The sequence below is a fragment of the Emydura macquarii genome, unplaced genomic scaffold, assembly GCF_026122565.2.
Source record: "Emydura macquarii macquarii isolate MOO-44397 ecotype Brisbane River unplaced genomic scaffold, CSIRO-AGI_Emac_v2 contig_1365, whole genome shotgun sequence".
Taxonomy (NCBI): Eukaryota; Metazoa; Chordata; order Testudines; family Chelidae; genus Emydura; species Emydura macquarii.
The window spans coordinates 33,715-54,957 of record NW_027131502.1 but is presented as its reverse complement, the minus strand read 5'-3'; the positions used below and the strand labels follow the sequence as shown (position 1 = coordinate 54,957).

General features: G+C 52.8%; 9 non-coding genes across 9 annotated transcripts; all 9 read left to right on the top strand.

Moving 5' to 3' along the window:
• Window positions 1-756: 756 nt before the first annotated feature.
• On the top strand, window positions 757-828 carry TRNAG-UCC (transfer RNA glycine (anticodon UCC)). Its single transcript has one exon. It is a non-coding gene; the product is annotated as a tRNA-Gly (tRNA).
• Window positions 829-2,911: 2,083 nt separating this feature from the next.
• Window positions 2,912-2,983, top strand: TRNAG-UCC (transfer RNA glycine (anticodon UCC)). Its single transcript has one exon. It is a non-coding gene; the product is annotated as a tRNA-Gly (tRNA).
• Window positions 2,984-3,098: 115 nt separating this feature from the next.
• Window positions 3,099-3,203, top strand: TRNAR-UCU (transfer RNA arginine (anticodon UCU)). Its single transcript has 2 exons — window positions 3,099-3,135; window positions 3,168-3,203. It is a non-coding gene; the product is annotated as a tRNA-Arg (tRNA).
• A 1,110-nt stretch (window positions 3,204-4,313) lies between these two features.
• On the top strand, window positions 4,314-4,385 carry TRNAG-UCC (transfer RNA glycine (anticodon UCC)). The gene has a single exon. It is a non-coding gene; the product is annotated as a tRNA-Gly (tRNA).
• A 110-nt stretch (window positions 4,386-4,495) lies between these two features.
• On the top strand, window positions 4,496-4,600 carry TRNAR-UCU (transfer RNA arginine (anticodon UCU)). Its single transcript has 2 exons — window positions 4,496-4,532; window positions 4,565-4,600. It is a non-coding gene; the product is annotated as a tRNA-Arg (tRNA).
• Window positions 4,601-5,719: 1,119 nt separating this feature from the next.
• TRNAG-UCC (transfer RNA glycine (anticodon UCC)) lies at window positions 5,720-5,791 on the top strand. Its single transcript has one exon. It is a non-coding gene; the product is annotated as a tRNA-Gly (tRNA).
• A 106-nt stretch (window positions 5,792-5,897) lies between these two features.
• On the top strand, window positions 5,898-6,002 carry TRNAR-UCU (transfer RNA arginine (anticodon UCU)). Its single transcript has 2 exons — window positions 5,898-5,934; window positions 5,967-6,002. It is a non-coding gene; the product is annotated as a tRNA-Arg (tRNA).
• Window positions 6,003-7,134: 1,132 nt separating this feature from the next.
• TRNAG-UCC (transfer RNA glycine (anticodon UCC)) lies at window positions 7,135-7,206 on the top strand. The gene has a single exon. It is a non-coding gene; the product is annotated as a tRNA-Gly (tRNA).
• Window positions 7,207-8,526: 1,320 nt separating this feature from the next.
• Window positions 8,527-8,598, top strand: TRNAG-UCC (transfer RNA glycine (anticodon UCC)). Its single transcript has one exon. It is a non-coding gene; the product is annotated as a tRNA-Gly (tRNA).
• Window positions 8,599-21,243: the final 12,645 nt, after the last annotated feature.

The following is a 21,243-nucleotide window of genomic DNA, read 5'->3' as shown; positions in this document are numbered from 1 at the left end:
AAGCCCCTCCGCCTCGTGCTGCGGAGGGACTCTCCAGCCTCCTTGCGTGGTTTGCGCTGGCGGGGAGCGGGGGGACCGCTGAGCTGCATTGGAGGAGGAAAAGGGAGGCGTAAAGAAGTGCGGCCAGCAGGTCAAGCTCTTGCGTGCCAAGGGCTGAGCTGGCAGGCCTGCCAGAGGGGCCGCGCCCGCCTGTGGCGCCTGAAGGGTGCGGCCACGCTCCCGCTGCCTGCCTGCCTGCCTGCCTGCCACACGGGTGGGGAGTTGGGAAGGCCCGTGGGCCGGGCGCTGCGGGGCCCTTGCCCGTCCTGCTGGCTCTCGGGAGCAAAGGCGAAGGCTGGTGTCCAAAAGCTGCTCTTGGGCAGGGAGCGGGTGTGTTTGGCCTCAAGAGCCGCTTTGATTGTGGCTCTTGAGAGTGAAGGTCCAGGTGGAGCCAGCTTTAGCCCTTGTGTTGCGTGGACCGTTTGCGTCCCCCCTGGGCTGGCCTTAAGACAGCTGCGTTGCACGTTGTGCGTGGTAGCGCCCCCATGAAAGTGGGCAGCCGCCACCGTCCCCGGAGAGGGCGTGAGCGGGGCCACGCCAGAGAGTTGGAGGCAGCGTTTTGAGCCCCTCCCGGGGGTCTTGCTAGCCTCCTGAAGGGGGAGTGGAAAGAGCGGCAGAGTTGAGGCCTGCCGCCGGCAAGTCCCATTGGCTGCCGGTGGCTGAAGAAAGGGTGTGGGTAAGGCATATGGCTGGTTCCTGAGGGCCTCTGGGCAGGCAGCGTTGGTGGTGTAGTGGTTAGCATGGCTGCCTTCCAAGCAGTCGGTCTGGGTTCAATTCCCAGCCAACGCAGAGTTTAAGTGCCGGGTGTGGTGTAAGGCGCCAGACTCAAGGTTCTGTCTTCACCTCTCCTGGGTGTTCTGGTCTCTGTATGGAGGCGTGGGTTCAAATCCCACTTCTGACACTTCCAATTTTACATATTTTGATCTTTTCGAAGGAAGGAAGATTAGTTTACTTAATATTGAATTAAAAATAGGTGAAAACACACACAAGGGATTCATTTTTCTCTCGCTCTTCTCATTGTTTCTTTCCATGTAGGGGTTGGTGTGCTGGAGGGAAATCACTGGAATATTCTTTTATGCTGAAAAATAACAATCATGTAAATTCAACATATTAAAATAACAACCTAACAATAATTTAGGCAATTGTTATTCTGAGAATTCTGGAAAAAATTGTTAGTCACATGCATACTATATTTTCTTTGGGACATGACATTACAATTGTCAGAAAAAACATCACTGGTTTGGATAGGATTTTTCCTTGTACAGTTGGGTCTGGGATGTGTGAAAAACTGCTCTTCTGTGACAGCATCCTTTCCCACTCTTGCAGCAGTTCTCAAATACCAAAGTGGGTTGTGACCCCATTTTAATTGGGTTGCCAAGGCTGGCATTAGAGTGGCTGGGGCCCAGAGCTGAAGTTGAAGGCTGCAAACATCAGCCCTGGGAAATGTGGCTGAGACTTTGATTACAGCCCCCGACACCACCCAGAACTGAAACCCTCCAGCTCAAGGTTGATCCCCTTCCTGCGATCATATAGTAATTTTAGTTGTCAGGAAGGGGTTGTGGTGCAATGGAGTTTGAGGACTGCTGCACTACTATAACAATCTTTGTACAAAGTATCCCTTCTAAGGTATCATCTGAAAACTCGTAATTTTCTGATCACTATCATCCTGATAAAATGTGAGCAGTAATATTGTATAGAAAGTTATTACATTCCACTGTACGGTGTTATTAACACATATTGCAAAGTCAAGCTGGCAAAAAGCAAGGGTCCGTATCAAACAAAGAAAAGTGTGCTCTGCTTAAATTGCATTTAGGCAGTGAAGAGAGTCAATGTGTATTTTGGGTCCTGCCTAGCTTGCCATAGCTGACAGAGAGAGACTATTATAGGATAGCTCAGCCACTCCTGTCTGGTCTTAGAGTAGGAGAATAACTCAGTTTTGGTGTGTTTACATCTCGTTGTGTTCCTGTGCCTTGGTTCTCTCTTAGTGCAAGCAACGCCCAAGTACACCAACATAATAGTCATCAAGCAGAAACAGTACACAAAGAAACCACAAAAGGCAAACAATCCTCCTACCAGGATCACCCTACATACTTCCTGAGACAGATGGATACTCCTCCAGACACCGTGCCTGTGGTGCATGAAGGGTGCGACCATGCTCCCGCTGCCTGCCTGCCTGCCTGCCTGCCACACGGGGGACCGCTGAGCTGCATTGGAGGAGGAAAAGGGAGGCGTAAAGAAGTGCGGCCAGCAGGTCAAGCTCTTGCGTGCCAAGGGCTGAGCTGGCAGGCCTGCCAGAGGGGCCGCGCCCGCCTGTGGCGCCTGAAGGGTGCGGCCACGCTCCCGCTGCCTGCCTGCCTGCCTGCCACACGGGTGGGGAGTTGGGAAGGCCCGTGGGCCGGGCGCTGCGGGGCCCTTGCCCGTCCTGCTGGCTCTCGGGAGCAAAGGCGAAGGCTGGTGTCCAAAAGCTGCTCTTGGGCAGGGAGCGGGTGTGTTTGGCCTCAAGAGCCGCTTTGATTGTGGCTCTTGAGAGTGAAGGTCCAGGTGGAGCCAGCTTTAGCCCTTGTGTTGCGTGGACCGTTTGCGTCCCCCCTGGGCTGGCCTTAAGACAGCTGCGTTGCACGTTGTGCGTGGTAGCGCCCCCATGAAAGTGGGCAGCCGCCACCGTCCCCGGAGAGGGCGTGAGCGGGGCCACGCCAGAGAGTTGGAGGCAGCGTTTTGAGCCCCTCCCGGGGGTCTTGCTAGCCTCCTGAAGGGGGAGTGGAAAGAGCGGCAGAGTTGAGGCCTGCCGCCGGCAAGTCCCATTGGCTGCCGGTGGCTGAAGAAAGGGTGTGGGTAAGGCATATGGCTGGTTCCTGAGGGCTCTGGGCAGGCAGCGTTGGTGGTGTAGTGGTTAGCATGGCTGCCTTCCAAGCAGTCGGTCTGGGTTCAATTCCCAGCCAACGCAGAGTTTAAGTGCCGGGTGTGGTGTAACCTTGTTTTAGGCCAGCAAGTTGACTGTTGCAAAGTAGAGAGAAGAGAAGAGAAGAGAGAGAAGAGAAGAGGAGGGCCCCAGCGCCCGAGGCTCTGTGGCGCAAGGGAAAGCGTGTTGGACTTCTAGGAGGCGGCGTTTGGCTTGGGAGCGGCTGGACATTCAAAGGTTGTGGGTTCAAGTCCCACCAGAGTCACTTTAGCTTCCCCGGCTGACTTTTACACGCTAGACAGCCACTTGAGTGTGGCCAAGGCAGCGGCAGAGAGGAACGCCAGGAGAGCCGAAGCTTCCGCCTGCGTCTCGGTGGCGTGGGGAGGTGTGATGTCCCCGCAGAGAATGAAGGCGAAAGCGGGGAAGAGGAAAAGAAAGCGAAAGCAAAGGCTCCTTGCGGCGGCTGTGGCCCGGTGCGAACGTGCTGGGGCTTCTCCTTTGGGGCGGAGCTGCGGTTGGGGCCCTGCCGTTCAAGCTTGGGCGGCCGGGGTCCGGCCGTCCCTGGCTCCGTGCTGAGGAGGGTGATGTTGAAGCCTCTTCCCTCCATCGAGGCTTCGACTCTTAAGCCCCTCCGCCTCGTGCTGCGGAGGGACTCTCAAGCCTCCTTGCGTGGTTTGCGCTGGCGGGGAGCGGGGGGACCGCTGAGCTGCATTGGAGGAGGAAAAGGGAGGCGTAAAGAAGTGCGGCCAGCAGGTCAAGCTCTTGCGTGCCAAGGGCTGAGCTGGCAGGCCTGCCAGAGGGGCCGCGCCCGCCTGTGGCGCCTGAAGGGTGCGGCCACGCTCCCGCTGCCTGCCTGCCTGCCTGCCACACGGGTGGGGAGTTGGGAAGGCCCGTGGGCCGGGCGCTGCGGGGCCCTTGCCCGTCCTGCTGGCTCTCGGGAGCAAAGGCGAAGGCTGGTGTCCAAAAGCTGCTCTTGGGCAGGGAGCGGGTGTGTTTGGCCTCAAGAGCCGCTTTGATTGTGGCTCTTGAGAGTGAAGGTCCAGGTGGAGCCAGCTTTAGCCCTTGTGTTGCGTGGACCGTTTCCGTCCCCCCTGGGCTGGCCTTAAGACAGCTGCGTTGCACGTTGTGCGTGGTAGCGCCCCCATGAAAGTGGGCAGCCGCCACCGTCCCCGGAGAGGGCGTGAGCGGGGCCACGCCAGAGAGTTGGAGGCAGCGTTTTGAGCCCCTCCCGGGGGTCTTGCTAGCCTCCTGAAGGGGGAGTGGAAAGAGCGGCAGAGTTGAGGCCTGCCGCCGGCAAGTCCCATTGGCTGCCGGTGGCTGAAGAAAGGGTGTGGGTAAGGCATATGGCTGGTTCCTGAGGGCCTCTGGGCAGGCAGCGTTGGTGGTGTAGTGGTTAGCATGGCTGCCTTCCAAGCAGTCGGTCTGGGTTCAATTCCCAGCCAACACAGAGTTTAAGTGCCGGTTGTGGTGTAACCTTGTTTTAGGCCAGCAAGTTGACTGTTGCAAAGTAGAGAGAAGAGAAGAGAGAGAAGAGAAGAGGAGGGCCCCAGCGCCTGAGGCTCTGTGGCGCAAGGGACAGCGTGTTGGACTTCTAGGAGGCAGCTTTTGGCTTGGGAGCGGCTGGACATTCAAAGGTTGTGGGTTCAAGTCCCACCAGAGTCACTTTAGCTTCCCCGGCTGACTTTTACACGCTAGACAGCCACTTGAGTGTGGCCAAGGCAGCGGCAGAGAGAGGAACGCCAGGAGAGCCGAAGCTTCCGCCTGCGTCTCGGTGGCGTGGGGAGGTGTGATGTCCCCGCAGAGAATGAAGGCGAAAGCGGGGAAGAGGAAAAGAAAGCGAAAGCAAAGGCTCCTTGCGGCGTCTGCGGCCCGGTGCAAACGTGCTGGGGCTTCTCCTTTGGGGCGGAGCTGCGGTTGGGGCCCTGCCGTTCAAGCTTGGGCGGCCGGGGTCCGGCCCCCTGGGGTTACCCTGGCTCCGCGCTGAGGAGGGTGATGTTGAAGCCTCTTCCCTCCATCGAGGCTTCGACTCTTAAGCCCCTCCGCCTCGTGCTGCGGAGGGACTCTCAAGCCTCCTTGCGTGGTTTGCGCTGGCGGGGAGCGGGGGACCGCTGAGCTGCATTGGAGGAGGAAAAGGAGGCGTAAAGAAGTGCGGCCAGCAGGTCAAGCTCTTGCGTGCCAAGGGCTGAGCTGGCAGGCCTGCCAGAGGGGCCGCGCCCGCCTGTGGCGCCTGAAGGGTGCGGCCACGCTCCCGCTGCCTGCCTGCCTGCCTGCCACACGGGTGGGGAGTTGGGAAGGCCCATGGGCCGGGCGCTGCGGGGCCCTTGCCCGTCCTGCTGGCTCTCGGGAGCAAAGGCGAAGGCTGGTGTCCAAAAGCTGCTCTTGGGCAGGGAGCGGGTGTGTTTGGCCTCAAGAGCCGCTTTGATTGTGGCTCTTGAGAGTGAAGGTCCAGGTGGAGCCAGCTTTAGCCCTTGTGTTGCGTGGACCGTTTCCGTCCCCCTGGGCTGGCCTTAAGACAGCTGCGTTGCACGTTGTGCGTGGTAGCGCCCCCATGAAAGTGGGCAGCCGCCACCGTCCCCGGAGAGGGCGTGAGCGGGGCCACGCCAGAGAGTTGGAGGCAGCGTTTTGAGCCCCTCCCGGGGGTCTTGCTAGCCTCCTGAAGGGGGGAGTGGAAAGAGCGGCAGAGTTGAGGCCTGCCGCCGGCAAGTCCCATTGGCTGCCGGTGGCTGAAGAAAGGGTGTGGGTAAGGCATATGGCTGGTTCCTGAGGGCCTCTGGGCAGGCAGCGTTGGTGGTGTATTGGTTAGCATGGCTGCCTTCCAAGCAGTCGGTCTGGGTTCAATTCCCAGCCAACGCAGAGTTTAAGTGCCGGGTGTGGTGTAACCTTGTTTTAGGCCAGCAAGTTGACTGTTGCAAAGTAGAGAGAAGAGAAGAGGAGAGAAGAGGAGGCCCCCAGCGCCCGAGGCTCTGTGGCGCAAGGGAAAGCGTGTTGGACTTCTAGGAGGCGGCGTATGGCTGGGGAGCGGCTGGACATTCAAAGGTTGTGGGTTCAAGTCCCACCAGAGTCACTTTAGCTTCCCCGGCTGACTTTTACACGCTAGACAGCCACTTGAGTGTGGCCAAGGCAGCGGCAGAGAGGAACGCCAGGAGAGCCGAAGCTTCCGCCTGCGTCTCGGTGGCGTGGGGAGGTGTGATGTCCCCGCAGAGAATGAAGGCGAAAGCGGGGAAGAGGAAAAGAAAGCGAAAGCAAAGGCTCCTTGCGATGGCTGAGGCCCGGTGCGAACGTGCTGGGGCTTCTCCTTTGGGGCGGAGCTGCGGTTGGGGCCCTGCCGTTCAAGCTTGGGCGGCCGGGATCCGGCCGTCCCTGGGTCCACGCTGAAGAGGGTGATGTTGAAGCCTCTTCCCTCCATCGAGGCTTCGACTCTTAAGCCCCTCCGCCTCGTGCTGCGGAGGGACTCTCAAGCCTCCTTGCGTGGTTTGCGCTGGCGGGGAGCGGGGGGACCGCTGAGCTGCATTGGAGGAGGAAAAGGGAGGCGTAAAGAAGTGCGGCCAGCAGGTCAAGCTCTTGCGTGCCAAGGGCTGAGCTGGCAGGCCTGCCAGAGGGGCCGCGCCCGCCTGTGGCGCCTGAAGGGTGCGGCCACGCTCCCGCTGCCTGCCTGCCTGCCTGCCACACGGGTGGGGAGTTGGGAAGGCCCGTGGGCCGGGCGCTGAGGGGCCCTTGCCCGTCCTGCTGGCTCTCGGGAGCAAAGGCGAAGGCTGGTGTCCAAAAGCTGCTCTTGGGCAGGGAGCGGGTGTGTTTGGCCTCAAGAGCCGCTTTGATTGTGGCTCTTGAGAGTGAAGGTCCAGGTGGAGCCAGCTTTAGCCCTTGTGTTGCGTGGACCGTTTCCGTCCCCCCTGGGCTGGCCTTAAGACAGCTGCGTTGCACGTTGTGCGTGGTAGCGCCCTCATGAAAGTGGGCAGCCGCCACCGTCCACATTTATATTTTCTTTGGGACCGGAGAGGGCGTGAGCGGGGCCACGCCAGAGAGTTGGAGGCAGCGTTTTGAGCCCCTCCCGGGGGTCTTGCTAGCCTCCTGAAGGGGGGAGTGGAAAGAGCGGCAGAGTTGAGGCCTGCCGCCGGCAAGTCCCATTGGCTGCCGGTGGCTGAAGAAAGGGTGTGGGTAAGGCATATGGCTGGTTCCTGAGGGCCTCTGGGCAGGCAGTGTTGGTGGTGTAGTGGTTAGCATGGCTGCCTTCCAAGCAGTCGGTCTGGGTTCAATTCCCAGCCAACGCAGAGTTTAAGTGCCGTGTGTGGTGTAACCTTGTTTTAGGCCAGCAAGTTGACTGTTGCAAAGTAGAGAGAAGAGAGAGAAGAGAAGAGGAGGGCCCCAGCGCCCGAGGCTCTGTGGCGCAAGGGAAAGCGTTTTGGACTTCTAGGAGGCGGCGTTTGGCTTGGGAGCGGCTGGATATTCAAAGGTTGTGGGTTCAAGTCCCCCCAGAGTCACTTTAGCTTCCCCGGCTGACTTTTACACGCTAGACAGCCACTTGAGTGTGGCCAAGGCAGCGGCAGAGAGGAACGCCAGGAGAGCCGAAGCTTCTGCCTGCGTCTCGGTGGCGTGGGGAGGTGTGATGTCCCCGCAGAGAATGAAGGCGAAAGCGGGGAAGAGGAAAAGAAAGCGAAAGCAAAGGCTCCTTGCGACGGCTGCGGCCCGGTGCGAACGTGCTGGGGCTTCTCCTTTGGGGCGGAGCTGCGGTTGGGGCCCTGCCGTTCAAGCTTGGGCGGCCGGGATCCGGCCGTCCCTGGCTCCGCGCTGAAGAGGGTGATGTTGAAGCCTCTTCCCTCCATCGAGGCTTCGACTCTTAAGCCCCTCCGCCTCGTGCTGCGGAGGGACTCTCAAGCCTCCTTGCGTGGTTTGCGCTGGCGGGGAGCGGGGGGACCGCTGAGCTGCATTGGAGGAGGAAAAGGGAGGCGTAAAGAAGTGCGGCCAGCAGGTCAAGCTCTTGCGTGCCAAGGGCTGAGCTGGCAGGCCTGCCAGAGGGGCCGCGCCCGCCTGTGGCGCCTGAAGGGTGCGGCCACGCTCCCGCTGCCTGCCTGCCTGCCTGCCACACGGGTGGGGAGTTGGGAAGGCCCGTGGGCCGGGCGCTGAGGGGCCCTTGCCCGTCCTGCTGGCTCTCGGGAGCAAAGGCGAAGGCTGGTGTCCAAAAGCTGCTCTTGGGCAGGGAGCGGGTGTGTTTGGCCTCAAGAGCCGCTTTGATTGTGGCTCTTGAGAGTGAAGGTCCAGGTGGAGCCAGCTTTAGCCCTTGTGTTGCGTGGACCGTTTGCGTCCCCCCTGGGCTGGCCTTAAGACAGCTGCGTTGCACGTTGTGCGTGGTAGCGCCCCCATGAAAGTGGGCAGCCGCCACCGTCCCCGGAGAGGGCGTGAGCGGGGCCACGCCAGAGAGTTGGAGGCAGCGTTTTGAGCCCCTCCCGGGGGTCTTGCTAGCCTCCTGAAGGGGGAGTGGAAAGAGCGGCAGAGTTGAGGCCTGCCGCCGGCAAGTCCCATTGGCTGCCGGTGGCTGAAGAAAGGGTGTGGGTAAGGCATATGGCTGGTTCCTGAGGGCATCTGGGCAGGCAGCGTTGGTGGTGTAGTGGTTAGCATGGCTGCCTTCCAAGCAGTCGGTCTGGGTTCAATTCCCAGCCAATGCAGAGTTTAAGTGCCGGGTGTGGTGTAACCTTGTTTTAGGCCAGCAAGTTGACTGTTGCAAAGGAGAGAGAAGAGAAGAGAAGAGAGAAGAGGAGGGCCCCAGCGCCTGAGGCTCTGTGGCGCAAGGGAAAGCGTGTTGGACTTCTAGAAGGCGGCATTTGGCTGGGGAGCGGCTGGACTTTCAAAGGTTGTGGGTTCAAGTCCCCCACAGTCACTTTAGCTTTCCCGGCTGACTTTTACACGCTAGACAGCCGCTTGAGTGTGGCCAAGGCAGCGGCAGAGAGGAACGCCAGGAGAGCCGAAGCTTCCGCCTGCGTCTCGGTGGCGTGGGGAGGTGTGATGTCCCCGCAGAGAATGAAGGCGAAAGCGGGGAAGAGGAAAAGAAAGCGAAAGCAAAGGCTCCAGTGTGGATTAGGGTCAGCACAGATGACTCATTGAGGACCATCACTTGTGTGATGTATTTTGTGCTGTGTTTGGGAGAAGCCACATGGTAAAGGGACATAAAAGGCAGCTGCACCATCTCCATATTGTCTTCATTCCTGCTTCCTTCCTACCTCTGGATCAGCTCATCGAAAACTGAAGCTCTGAAACAAAGAACTGAGACCCATCCAGGTACTGGATGTACACCAGAGGGACTGTACATGCCTGTAAACTCCACAATTCTGGTGAGAACTTCACATATATGGATTTTCTAGTCATTTGTATTTATCTGATTGCTTTAATCATATAACACCTCTCACCTTGTTTGCTTCTTTCCTTTTATAATAAACCTTTAATTTTAGTTACTAAAGGATTGGCTGGCAGCATGGCATTTTGGGTAAGATCCAAACTTCTATTGGTCTGGTGATGTGGCTGACCCTTTGGGGTCAGGAGGACCTTTTTGGTAAAGAGCACAGAGTTTGAATAACTTATCTCTGTACTGGACCTAGTTGCTAACTGGGGTCAGTGACTGAAGTGCAGTAAGGGGGCTGTGTAACTTCTTGGTTTTGGCTTCTTGATAAGCAGTGTGGGGGATCAGAGGCACTGTTGGTGACTGGTTGGTGAATCTAACTGCAGTGTTAGCCACCGGTGTGGGACAATCTGCTCTCCTTTTGCAGCCTGCTCTGACCTTGGCATTTTCATGTGGGCTTCCCTGGACACAGACAGGTCACAGGAGGTGTTTGGTTTTCAAAAATGTTGCAGGTAATGTATTAATTGGTTTTGTTTGTTTGTTTTGAAATCAGTGATTTTCTAAATGGAAATGCTCCCGGCTAAGTCAAATGACAATGCAAACCCCAGACTGCAAAAATAATAACCGAGCAAGAAGCCAGCCAAACAAGCTTAAGAACAATGGGGCACTCACCCATCAGGCCACATTGTCCTGTCCCAGGTCTTGGCCACAAAATCAAGCTGATAGGGTCATAGAATCAGAAGATTAGGTTTGGAAGGGACCTCAAAACAGGACCAACCTTGTCTAAATCATTCCATTCAGGGCTTTGTCAAGCTGCACCTTAAAATCCTCTAAGGACGGAGATTCCACCACCTCCCTAGGTAACCCATTCCAGTGCTTCCTAATATCCAACCTAGACTTCCCCCACTGCAACTTGAGACCATTGCTCCTACTTCTGTCATCTACCACCACTGAGAACAGCCTAGCTTCATCCTCCCTGGAACCCCCTTTTAGGTAGTTGAAGGCTGCTATCAAATCCCCCTCATTCTTCTCTTCTGCAGATTAAACAAGCCTAGTTCCCTCAGCCTCTCCTCATAAGTCTTGTGCTCCAGCCCCCAAATCATTTTTGTTGCCCTCCGATGGACACTTTCCAACTTCTCCACATCCTTTCTGTAGTGGGGGGCCCAAAACTGGACACAATACTCCAAATGAGGCCTCACCAATGCCAAATAGAGGGGAACAATCACTTCCTGCGATCTACTGGCAATGCTCCTACTAATGCAGCCCAATATGCTATTAGCCTTCTTGGCAGTAAGGAGACACTGCTGACTCATTTCCATCTTCTTCTCCACTGTAACCCCCAGGTCCTTTTCTGCAGAACTGCTGCCCAGCCCATTGGTCCCTGTCTGTAGCCGTGCATGGGATTCTTCTGTCCTCAGTGCAGGACCCTCCAGGCTACCTGCTTCCTGCTGCCAGGTGACACGCTCTTCCCCAGCCCAGATGGGCACCGGTCCCCCGGGCATATGGCTCACACAGTCAATGACCAGGAAAGTGACCAAACACAAAGCAGGAGGAAGAGGACGATGGTGAAGCTAGTTCTAAAATCCCCCATCCAGGGACAGGGTTCGAGCAGGTCAATGTCTCGTGTGACCCGCTGCGCATTTACAGGCAGAGCTGGTCAGGGGCTCGTTACATCTTTGGGGGGTTAGTGAGGTGAACTCAAAGTGCAGATTCCCTGACAAATCCTCAGGCACTGAGTCATCGACAACATCACCGTGAAAGGGCCAATCTGGGGCCTTCTGAAGTGCCCAACCAACTAAATCAAGGGATCCAGGAATTACTGAGAGGAAATGAAAGCTGCCAGTGCCCTGGGGATGGGATGAGGCATAGCTGAGTCTCTGGCTGTGCTGGAATCCTTGGCAGTGTCTTCCCTGGGGATTCAGCCATCAGGTCCAGTAATTGAAGCAGCTGCCAGTGCACGAATCCCTGGTGCCGGCCAGGAATGGCGCCATGTGTGTGGCTGGGGATTCACCCTGCTTGAAACCAGCTTTGCCTGCCTGCCTGCCCTTGGGGATATGAAACTACACCAGTCACAGGCCATGGATGGCTGAACCGGGGTGAACCCACGTGTAGACCAGGCCTTAGTGAAACATGAGAGCAGGGTGGAGATGGACCCAAGAGTGCATCCGGCATGTGGGCTTCTCAGCACAGGGAGAAATGGTGGATGGATTTTGATACTAACTAGAGACCCCTTGGGCCTCTTCACTTTAATAATAAACAATACTTGGATTTTGCTTTCTCATCTGGTTCCCCTCTTTTACCTGGAGAAGAGATATAGGACCCCACAGGAGTACACTGGACACAGTGTTGTGTTACTTCACTCTTCAATACTTTTTCTTCTGGATCTGGGATTGGCCAAATTTCCACGTTTCAGAACAATGTTGAATTTTATCCCAGATCTGGGTTGAGCTGCGTGTGAACCACAGATTCTTTAAAAATAACCCTTTCCACGGAATCGTTCTTATCAGGGGAAGGCTCTTAATAACTTGTGACTCATTTACTTCTTTTCCAAGAATTAAACAGGAAGACATTCTTCACCTATTGTCAACACTTTCCCCAGAACTGAGAAATGCAAATACCTCAGAACTTGTCTTCCGGGATTCTCTGTAACCTTGATAAGTCCAACAATCCATTACATGTTCCAAAACATCATTAATATAAGTTAATGTTTCCCACTGGTGCCTTGTGCCCTTCCAGAATTCGGAGTTCACTGCATTGAAACTCTGACAACCAGAAAATGAAGAGTTTTGGTACATTTCACTTCAGCAGTCCCTTGCTCAAATGACCCCAGATTTGGATCTTTACCCCTATCCCAGGCTCCAAAGAGGCTAAGCAAGTTTCAAGACAATCGGAGTAAAACGTGGATTTTATGGCCCTCCAAAAAGTTGTCTGTCCCAACAGTAAGCAAGCAGGCATGTGTGGGTGCAGTTTGTGGAGGGCAGTTCTGTATAGACTGCCGGGGGGGGGAGGGGCAGAGAAGAATGATTTCTATGTGCAGCGTGATTAGTGACTTTAGTAGCTCCATTTGCTCCTCCATGGCTTTTATCATGTGATCATGACCTGCCATAACTCGTTTATGGTTTTCTTTCCTCGCCTGGTGATCCATGCTTCTCCCTGCCCTTTCTTCTGTTTTGTCCATCTCAGAGGCCTGAAGGAGTTCTTGGAACATCTCCTTTTTGCTCCTCTGAGGTCGCTTTCTATCAACCGCAGCCATTTGGCAGGTGTGGGATGTTTGACCAGCAAGGCCACATCTGCAGAAACATACTAAACAATGAACAGAAACATTATTGAGTGCAATAACAGCATTGGTGCATTACTGTTAAATACACCTCTTCCTCACTGTCCACTGGCAAATGCACAGCTCCACGGTGAAGCAGGGAACGATGAGTTTTTCCTTGGGCTTGGAGGGGGCCATAAACCTGGGGAAGAGGTTACGAGAGGGAGGTTGTTTGGGGTCTCGATGCTGTTCGAGAGGGAAAAAATTGTAAATTGTGCCACCATTTTCCATAGGCAAGGGCCATAAAAGCTGATATCTCACTCCTCAGAGTAAGCAGGGATGCTAGAGTGCATCTCCTCCATGAGCGCAGCTTCGAACTGGGTTCCTATGCCGCTCGCCTGCATGCTGCTTTGATGCCTGCACAAGTGATTGCCGATTGTCATGGGAAAGTTTCCTTCAGTGGTGGAAGGAACAAAACTGCTCTGCCAAGGAACCTTCGGCAGAGGATTTGCGAGCACCTCCAAGAAAGTTTTCTTGAGATCTTTCTGGAGAATTCCTGAGAAATCTCGGCATGCATTCACATGCTTTTCCATACACTGCCTCGCTGAAGGGGGGTTGGGAAGCACATGCAAACACAGGATCTACTGCTGTGCATTTCTATCCCTTCAACCAGTTTTATAATGCAACAAACCAAAGGACAGTTTTCCCTCACGTACACAAAATTTAAAAAACCACTTACCTGAGCCCCCCTCTCTCCTGGATCCAGGACACCAAAGCTGTAGGTCTGGGACTGGCTGCAATCTTCTGGAGTCAAGAAGAGCTTCTTGTCACGCTGGCTGGACTGGGGGGAAGGGGTATTTATTGTATTATTTAACATCAATATGTCATAGTCATAATAGTTCATGTGAGATATGCCATGTCAGGTACTGTTAGAAAGGTTATAATGTGCTAAGTAAGATGATAATGTTTATGTTCATGTGTTATATGTGTAGTGGAAGTTATGGATATGGTTGCTATATCTGTATTTCAAATTGTGCTATCTGGGTAACAACTCAGACAGGATGGCTGCAGCACTAGCCTGCTTAATGGCCCATTAAGACATTCACAGGTGCAAGGGGCCCAGGGGTAGAAGCCAGGGATATACCTGATGAGTCACCAGGACTTGCCCATGTGACTCTGGATTCCATTTTGGTTCCTGTAAAAAATTCCACAAGCACCATGGCATAGACCAAAGGACATAAAAGGCAGCTGCCCGGGATCTATTTTGTCTTCAGTCGTGTTCAGCCTTCAGTCACCTATCTACCTCTGGATCAAACTCAACTACAACTGAAGCTGTGAAACAAAGGACTGAGACCCATCCAGGTACTGGATGTATACCAGAGGGATTATACAAGCCGGCAAACTCCACAAGTCTACTTCAAATCATTTGTATGTATCTGATTACTTTAATCCTTTAACATTTCTCTTACTGTTTGTTCCTTTCTTTTTATAATAAACCTTTAGTTTTAGTTACTAAAGGATTGGCTGGCAGTATGGTATTTTGGGAAAGAGCCAAACTTATATTGATCTGGTACTGAGAAACTTTTTTGGTAAGGAGCATAGAGTTTTAAATAACTGGTCTCTTTACTGGACCTAGTGGCTGATTGGGAGCCAGAGACCAGTGTGGGGAATCAGAAGCATTGTTTGTGGCTGGTTGGGAAGTCTGGCTTCAGTGTCACCCACCAGCGCTGGGAGAATCTGCTCTCCTTTTGCAACCTGCCCTGCCCTTGGCATTTTCAGGTGGCTACTCTAGGCACGAAAGGGTCACACTCCTGACTCCCCATTTCACGAAACAAACTGGTCCCCGGCTCCGCATCATCCTCCAACTCCTCATCAACAACTTCTTTGTCAGGGTTGAGTCCAGTGTCTGCTGGCCCCGGGGCTGTGAAGGTATCCACGGGTGTCTTGGGGGTGGAGGTGGGGTCACTGCTGAGGATGGCTTCCAGCTCTTTATAGAATTTGCAGCTCTTTGGCTCCACACCAGAGCGACGGTTTGCCTCCCTGGCCTTCTGGTAGCTCTGCCACAGCTCCTTGATTTTCGCTCAGCACTTCAGCCCATCCCATTCATAGCCCTTCTCCACCATGGCACCAGAAATCTGGCCATAGGTATCATAGTTCCTACGGCTAGAGAGGAGCTGGCACTGCATGGCCAACTCTCCCCAAATGCCGATCTGGTCCGGTGTGCTCCAAGTGGGAGAGTGTTTGGTGCCTGGAGTCGCCCTCCTCAGCTGGGAAGATGAGATGTGAACTCTCCATCCTGACCAAGCAGGAAGTGGAATTTCAAAAAATCCCAGGACTTTAAGGTGGAGGGGCGGGTGACTGCAGGGCAGCAGAGTTCCAACTGATGGCTAGAGTGGTCAGGATGGGCATCGTGGGACACTTCCTGGAGGCCGTTTACCGCAAGAGAACCAAATGCAGTGTCTACACTGATGCTTTGTCAATAAAAGTTTGTTGATAAAAGCTCTGTGCCTCTCACTGAGGTGGTTTTTATTTCATCAAAAAAACAGGGCAGCTGCGTCAGCGGGGGGTGTGCACCAGCAGTGTTTTGTCAACAAAAGCTGACTTTGGTTGACATACTTTCTAGTGTAGACCAGGCCTTAAGGAACTGGCTGAAGCGATCTCTGAGCCATTAGTGATTATCTTTGAGAACTCCTGGAGGACGGGAGAGATATCAGAGAACTGGAAAAGGACAAATATAAATAGTATCTATCTATAAAAAGGGATATATGGCCAATCCATGGAATTATAGACCAGTCAGCTTACCTATGGTACCCAGAAAGATAATGGAGCAAATAACCAAACAATTCAATGTGTAAGCACCTAGAAGACAATAAGGTGATAAGTAACATGGATTTGTCAAGAACAAGTCATGTCAACCAGCCTAATATCCTTCTTTGACAGGGTAAGAAGCCTGTAGACTGGGTAAGCAGTAGGTGTGATATATCTCGAGTTTAACCATGTTTTTGATACTGTCTCACATGAACTGCTCATAAACAAACTACAGAAATATATCCTACATGAACCTGCTATAAGGTGGTGCACAACTGTCTGGAAAACTGTACTCAGGGAGTAGTTAACAATGGTTCACAGTCAGGCTGGAAGGGCTTATCTAGTGGACCCCTGCAGGGATCTGTCCTGGATCTGGGTCTATTCAGTGTCTTCATAAATGATTCTAATAGTGCCATAGAGAGTACACTTATGAAGTCTGTGGACAATACCAACTTGTGGGGAGGGGTTGTAAGTGCTTTGGAGAACAGGATTAGAATTAAAAAATTATCTTGATGAACCGGACAAATGGTCTGAAATAAATAGGATGAAATTCAATAAAGAGAAATGCAAAGTATTGCACTTGGGAAGGAACAAACAATTGCACAACTACAAAATGGGAAGTGACAGCCTTAGAAGGAGTACTGCAGAAAAGGAGCTGGGAGTTATAGAATCATAGAATCATAGAATCACAGAGTTGGAAGGGACCTCAGGAGGTATCTAGTCCAACCCCCTGCTCAAAGCAGGACTAACCTCAGCTAAATCATCCCAGCCAGGGCTTTGTCAAGCCTCAGCTTAAAAACCTCTAAAGAGGGAGATTCCACCACCTCCCTAGGTAACCCATTCCAGTGCTTCACCACCCTCCTAGTGAAAAACTTTTTCCTAATGTCCAACCTAGACCTCCCCCCCTGCAACTTGAGACCGTTGCTCCTTGTTCTGTCATCTGCCACTACCGAGAACAGCCTAGCCCCATCCTCCCTGGAACCCCCTTTCAGGTAGTTAAAGGCCGCTATCAAATCCCCCCTCACTCTTCTCTTTTGCAGACTAAACAAGCCCAGTTCCCTCAGCCTCTCCTCATAAGTCCTGTGCTCCAGCCTCCTAATCCTTTTTGTTGCCCTCTGCTGGACTCTCTCCAACTTCTCCACATCCTTTTTGTAGTGGGGGGCCCAAAACTGGACACAATATTCTAAATGTGGCCTCACCAATGCCGAATAGAGGGGAATAATCACTTCCCGTGACCTGCTGGCAATGCCCCTCCTAATGCAGCCCAATATGCCATTAGCCTTCTTGACAACCAGGGCACACTGCTGACTCATATCCAGCTTCTTATCCACTGTTACCCCCAGGTCCTTTTCTGCAGAACTGCTGCCCAGCTCGTCGGTCCCCAGTCTATAGTTGTACATTGGATTCTTCCTTCCTAAGTGGAGGACTCTGCACTTTTCTTTGTTGAACCTCATTAGATTTCTTTTGGCCCAATCCTCCAGTTTGTTTAGGTCACTCTGTATACTATCCCTACCTTGCAGGGTATCTACCACTCCCCCCATCTTAGTGTCATCCGCAAACTTGCTGAGGGTGCAATCTACCCCATCCTCCAGATCATTAATAAAGATGTTGAACAAAACCGGCCCCAGGACTGACCCCTGAGGCACTCCGCTTGTGACCGGTTGCCAGCTAAACATGGAGCCATTGATCACTACTCGTTGAGCCCTATGCTCTAGCCAGTTCTCTATCCATTTTGTAGTCAATTCATCCAACCCATACTTCTTTAACTTGCTGATAAGAATACCGTGAGAGACAGTATCAAAAGCTTTGCTAAAGTCAAGGTATATCACATCCACCGCCTTCCCTACATCCACAGAGCCAGTCACCTCATCATAGAAAGCAATCAGGTTGGTCAGGCATGACTTTCCCTTGGTGAATCCGTGTTGACTGTTCCTGATCACCTTCTTCTCTTCCAAGTGCCTTAGAATAGATTCCTTAAGGACCTGCTCCATGATTTTTCCAGGGATTGAGGTGAGGCTGACCGGTCTGTAGTTCCCTGGATCCTCTTTCCTCCCTTTTTTGAAGATGGGCACTATATTTGCTTTTTTCCAGTCCTCAGGGACCTCCCCCTGTTCCCACGACCTTTCAAAGATAATAGCCAATGGCTCTGAAATCACCTCAGCCAACTCCCTCAGCACTCTCGGGTGCATCGCATCTGGCCCCATGGACTCGTATATGTCTAATCCTTCTAAATAGTCTTGGACCTGTTCCTTCAGCACTGCGGGATGTTCGCCTCCTTCCCATTCTGTGCCACCCAGTACAGTAGTCTGGGAGCTGATCTTGTCTGTGAAGACAGAGGCAAAAAAGGCATTGAGTACCTCAGCTTTCTCCACATCCTCCGTCACTAGGTCGCCTCCTTCATTCTCTAAGGGGCCCACACTTCCCCTAATCTTCCTCTTGTTGGCAACATACCTGTAGAAACTCTTCTTGTTCCCCTTCATGTCCCTTGCTAGCTGCAACTCCAATTGCTCTTTGGCCTTCCTGATTTCATTCCTGCATGTTCGAGCAGCGTTTTTATAATCCTCCCTAGTCATCTGACCAAGCTTCCACTTCTTGTAAGCTTCTTTTTTACGTTTAAGTTCACCAGGGACATCTTTGTTAAGCCAAGCTGGACGCCTACCATATTTGCTATTCTTTCTGCACATCGGGATGGTTTGCTCCGGTGCCCTCAATAAGGTCTCTTTAAAATACAGCCAGCTCTCTTGGGTTCCTTTCCCCCTCATATTAGCCTCCCAGGGAATCCTGCCCATCAGTTCCCTGAGGGAGTCAAAGTCCGCTTTTCTGAAGTCCATGGTCCGTATCCTTCTGTTCTCCTTCCATCCTTTTGTCAGGATCCTGAACTCAACCATCTCATAGTCACTGCTGCCTAGGTTGCCACCCACTTCTACTTCCCCTACCAAATCTTCCCTGTTTGTGAGCAGCAGGTCAAGAGAAGCACGGCCCCTAGTTGGTTGCTCCAGCACTTACACCAGGAAATTGTCTGCGACACCCTCCAAAAACTTCCTGGATTGTTTGTGCTCTGCTGTATTGCTCTTCCAGCAGATGTCAGGGTGATTGAAGTCTCCCATGAGAATCAGATCCTGTGAACTGGAAACTTTCCCTAGTTGAGTAAAGAAAGCCTCATCTACCTCATCCTCCTGGTCTGGTGGTCTGTAACAGACACCCACCACGACATCATGCTTATTGTTCTTGCTTCTAAGCTTAACCCAGAGACACTCAACTGACTTATCTCCAGTTTCATACTTGAGCTCAGAGCAGTCATAGTGCTCTCTTACATACAGTGCAACTCCTCCACCCTTTCGCCCCCGCCTGTCCTTCCTGAACAGTTTATACCCATCCATGACAGTGCTCCAATCGTTAGAGTTATTCCACCAAGTCTCAGTTATTCCAATCATGTCGTAGTTTCTTGACTGTGCCAGGACTTCCAGTTCCTCCTGCTTGTTTCCCAGGCTTCTTGCATTTGTGTACAGGCATTTGAGATAAGTAGCCGATTGGCCTACTTTCACAGTATGAATCGGGAGGCCTCCCCTGCTGCACCCTCCTCCTTTTGCTTCCTTGTGGTGTCCCTCTTCCCCACTTATCTTCGGGCTTAGGTCCCCGTCCCCCGTCGAAACTAGTTTAAAGCCCTCCTCACTAGGTTAGCCAGCCTGTCTGCGAAGATACTCTTCCCTGTCTTCGTTAGATGAATCCTGTCTCTTCCTAGTAATCCTTCTTCCTGGAACAACATCCCATGATCGAAGAATCCAAAACCCTCTCTTCGACACCACCTGCGTAACCACGCATTTACTTCCACAGTGCGACGGTCCCTAGTGGACCACAAACTAAATATGAGTCAACAATGTAATACTACTGCAAAAAAACAAAAAACGAAACAAACATAATTCTGGGATGTATTAGCAGAAGTGTGGTAAGCAAGACTCAAGAAGTAATTCTTTCACTCTACTCAGCACTGATAAGACCACAACTGGAGTATTGTGTCCAGTTCTGGGCACCAAACTTCGGGAAAGATGTGGACAAACTGTAGAAAGTCCAGAGGAGAGTAACAACAAAAATGATTAAAGGTTTAGAAAATGTGCCCTATAAGAAATGATTGAAAAAACTGGGTTTGTTTAGTCTGGAGAAAATAAGACTGAGGGGGGGACATCATAACAGTCTTCAAATATGTAAAAGGTCATTATAAAGAGTAGGGTGATAAATTGTTCTTCTTAACCATTGAGGACAGTACAAGAAGTAATTAGCTTAAATTGCAGCAAGGGAGATTTAGGTTAGACATTAGGAAAAACTTCCTCACTGTCAGGGTAGTTAACCACTGGAACAATTTTACCTAGGGAGGTTGTGAAGTCTGTGTCATTTGGAGGTTTTTAAGGATAGGTTAGTCAAACACCTGTCAGGGATGGTCTAAATCAGTGGTTCTGAACCCATGGCCTGTGGGTTGCTTGCAGCCCAATCAGCACAGAGCTACGGCCCACGTGACACCCTCAGGACTATCCAGATAGCATATATATTGTGTGGCGGGGACCCACATAACACATAGAGAGCTGTATATGCAGCCCACAAAGGTAAATAGGTTGAGAACCACTGGTCTAGATAATACTTAGTTCTGCCTCATTGTGGGGGACTGGACTAGATGACCCATTAACGTCCCTTCCAGTCCTACATTCCTCTGATTCTATGATTGCTGCCCGCAGTGGCTGACAGCTCGGGGGGCCCCGTCACATGTGTGGCTGAGAGCAGCAGGGCCCATGGCTCAGAGCTCTGGGGTCCATGCCCGCAGTGTTATACTTGTAAAAAAAAAAAGACTAGCAGGATCTTATTCAGGGGGACAAGGCAACACACCACGTTTATTGTACATGTGAGAATATCAAAAAGCAGTCACATTCACACACACATTCACAAAGTTCTGCAAGCTGGTGTGATATAATTACCAGTCCTTTTATGTGTTGCTCGAGCCAGCCCAGTGGCCAGCTAGGCTGGGCAAGAGAAAGGAACCAGGCCTCTGTTGGTCGCGAATCCAGTGCTCCAAGATGACAATTGCAGAACGAGACCCAAAGTTTCCATGTTTTTACCCATCTTTTATACTTCCTGGCTCTCGTGTAAGTCTATGGCCTTGCTGTGTCATGCTGCCTCTGGGTTCAGTATAGCTGTTAATCACCAGCTATTCTCTTATTTCTGTACTTTGTCAATTCCCAACGTGGAGCCTTCTGTACTTTAGGGTCATTTATTTGCACTTTAGGGTCGTTGGTAGGTATTCTTCAGCCTTCAGGGTTAGGATGGCAGTTGGTGTCTTCACTCCCCTTTCTGTTGTTAGAGCAGTTTAGGTTGGTGTCTTTTTATGCCCTGCACATACATTCCTCACTCACACACAGAGAATTTATCACTGGGAGTGGCGCGATCGGTCTTCCCCCACTCGGACAAAGGTGAAGATGACAACGTCATCCGGGTGGTGGTCACGCCAGACGTCCACCAGGGAGTGATGGTCTATAATCTCCCAGAGGATGTCCATGGCGGCCGGGCACTGCTCGGTCCCCATGCGGTCCCATTCCTCGAGTGTGGTGCTGAAATCCCCACCCAGGACCAGGCACTCGTGAGGATCCAAGGTGCCGAGGAAGGCAGATGCCTGCCGTAAAAAGCGCACCCTCTCCGGGCCCGATGTCAGGGCATAAGCATTGACAAGATGCAATACCAGACCCTCCATATGGACCCGGAGGTGCAGCAGGCACGACCTCAGCAACCCCCAGCACCTCAGGCTGTAGGTCGGGGGGAGAACAGGGTGGCCACTCTGCCCGCGTGGGCTGAGAGATGACTAAAGAACACCCTGTCCCCCCACTCCAGCCGCCAACTAGCCTCGGCGGCTGGATCCGTATGGGTCTCCTG